At 38.2% G+C, this 2,500-nt stretch overlaps 1 protein-coding gene across 1 annotated transcript in view; it reads left to right on the top strand.

The window, feature by feature from the left end:
• Positions 1–2,500, top strand: part of LOC137974132 (uncharacterized) — a 13,680-nt gene that overhangs the window by 516 nt on the left and 10,664 nt on the right. The gene's annotated exons all lie outside the window — the stretch shown is intronic.

Raw genomic sequence — 2,500 nt, 5'->3', positions numbered from 1 at the left:
CCTGAAAGGACTCGACGAATAAAATACAACTGCTCACAACTCTTAATTTCTTACGGTATCCGACTAAAAGTCTACTGGCCAAGGCAGAAATTAACCTCAAATGAGAAGAGAAGTCAACTTGCATTGCTCTCAAAACTGTGCACGTGCTTCCCAAGCTATTCAAAAGGCTTGTCAAATGAAGAGTGTTCTGCCAATTGCGTATGGTTGGGTGAATGGCGCAAATTTCAATAAATGAAAATTGCTTTCAACATCAACAACCAACCTGCAATTCAACATTTTTCTCTTTTGGTCAACAATAAAATTCGTCCAAATTCAATGGCAAAGGCAATAGCCAAATTTAAAACACGCCTCATACAACACCAAAAGTAAGTCAAATCAACGACAACGAATCACCTCAAAACCACCAGGCAATATCAACGACAAAGTTTCAACGACAAAATAGGCGGCTAAACAATTTAGGGGACGCGAACAACTAGCTATGGTCGGGGAAGGTTAAAACCGAAAAATTCCGGCATGCTGGCATCAAAGGACAGGTATACATTTTAGGCACGTGATATTAGTCTCGTGATTTTGGTCATGATCTAAGCAACGAATTTTTGGCAGATTTCTGTTGATTTGCGCAGCAGTACCTACACGCAAATCGCGGAAAATGAAAAAAAAAGTGATTCATAGAATGTTTATCTCTATCTGTCAAATTATATCATTGATATTATTTTGAAAGCTGAATTGAATGTGAATGATGGATATGAGAAGCATTTTCAAACCTTTTTTTTTTTTATAGAAGAGTTTCGAAATTAAAAAAAAAGCAAAAGTTTGTAGTAAAGTTTGACTCTTTCAATTGCTCAAAATCTAAGACTTCCTGTTACAAATATCTAAAGAACAAGCCCCATTCAGAGCGCCCTGTTCTCTTGCCAGAATGCCGGAATTTTTCGGTTCCAACCTTCCCCGAGCATAGCCGGTCGCTCGCCCTCAAATTGTTGAACCACCTATTTTGTCGTTGAAGTTGATATCGATATGGGGATAGACTTTCACATACCGGACTCAAATGGCCGAGGACAAAAGAATCTTTGTTATTCCGATTAGGCCTTGCTAACAGGGTATTGTTACGTTCTCTTTGTTCTTTTGTTTCATGGACATTAATTATTTCGCTTCCGGTATATGAAAGACCAGCCCGATATTGCAATGTTGGTTTGAGGTGATTCGTTGCCGTTGATTTGACTTACTTTTGTTGTTGGATTAGGCGTGTTTTAAGTGTTGGTTATTGTGTTAGGCGTTGCATTTGGACGAATTTTATGGTTGACCTAGAGATAAAATGTTGAACGGCAGGTTGATTGTTAATGTTGAAAGCAATTCTTATTCTTGAATTTTGCACCATTACGCCAACCACAATGCGTTAACTTTGCCCACCTGTTTCGATATTAACATGTTTTCTCCCTATTGCGTAGGTGGAGCTTCTTCCTTCAGTAGTTTGTCTTCCTGTTGCTGTGCATCGGGAAATATTACACAACCGCTCACAACTTTAAAAACAAAAACAAACAATAGTACACTGAGTGAGCCTCAACTAACATTCCCTAGCATATGTCGTCTTTAAGCATGCACAACAAAACTTGATGAACAAAGCCTTGGCTTAAGTTTACGAAAGAGAACAGACTTCCATGTTTTGAAAGACAAAATTCAAGTTCACTGCTAATCTCGTACCCAGACCTCACTCTGTCACTGGAAATGTGAGATCTGGTAAAGTTCGACAGTACACTATTTTTCATTGGCTGCTAAAAAAAGGTTGCGGCAATGCAATCTAAGCTCCGATTGGCTTATTTCGATTTTTGGTTTTTGCAAGCTCATGTGCTGTTTTGAATAAATGTCAGTTGTCCGGAGGAAAGTTTTGTTTTTTCCGACGCCAGAAAAGCTTTACAGTTGAGGAAAATCATTTTAAAAATTTGCGACGTTTGTGTAAATGGTACCGACGAAAGCCCCACGTACCCTGCCACTCGAATAAAGTTCTGCGTAGCTTGCTACGCAGAAACTAATAAATTCAAGTTGAAGTATGTAATTTATTCAAAACAGTGTTTCTTGTTCTTAAAGCGTGACTCGCGATTTAAGTAGTGATCAATTGTGAATTTTACAGTTAGACAACTACATTTTTCACGAGATCGTGTCAAGAAAATAGAACTCGTTGCAGTGATTAGATCTAAGCACTCTTTAACATTTTCGCTTTCAATTTACGGTTTGGCTAACTACACTAGTACTTTTCACAAGATTGTGAAGAAAATAGCACTCGTTTACTGATTAAGCCAAAGCGTTAGTTTCAGTGATTAGGCCTAAACCCTCTTCAACATTTTAGCTTTCAATTTACAGTTTGGCTAACTACACTTTGCACGAGATCGTATGAAGAAAATAGCACTCGTTTATTGATTAAGCTTAAGCGCTCGTTTCATTGATTCTGAGTTACTCCGACAATTAAACAATCTCGACCGTTCAAAAACAATCGCCTGTAGCGCTT

This window comes from Montipora foliosa, chromosome 10 (assembly GCF_036669935.1).
Source record: "Montipora foliosa isolate CH-2021 chromosome 10, ASM3666993v2, whole genome shotgun sequence".
In the NCBI taxonomy this organism is placed as follows: domain Eukaryota; kingdom Metazoa; phylum Cnidaria; class Anthozoa; order Scleractinia; family Acroporidae; genus Montipora; species Montipora foliosa.
Note: the sequence above shows the minus strand (reverse complement) of the source record. Positions and strands in the feature narration are given on the sequence as shown.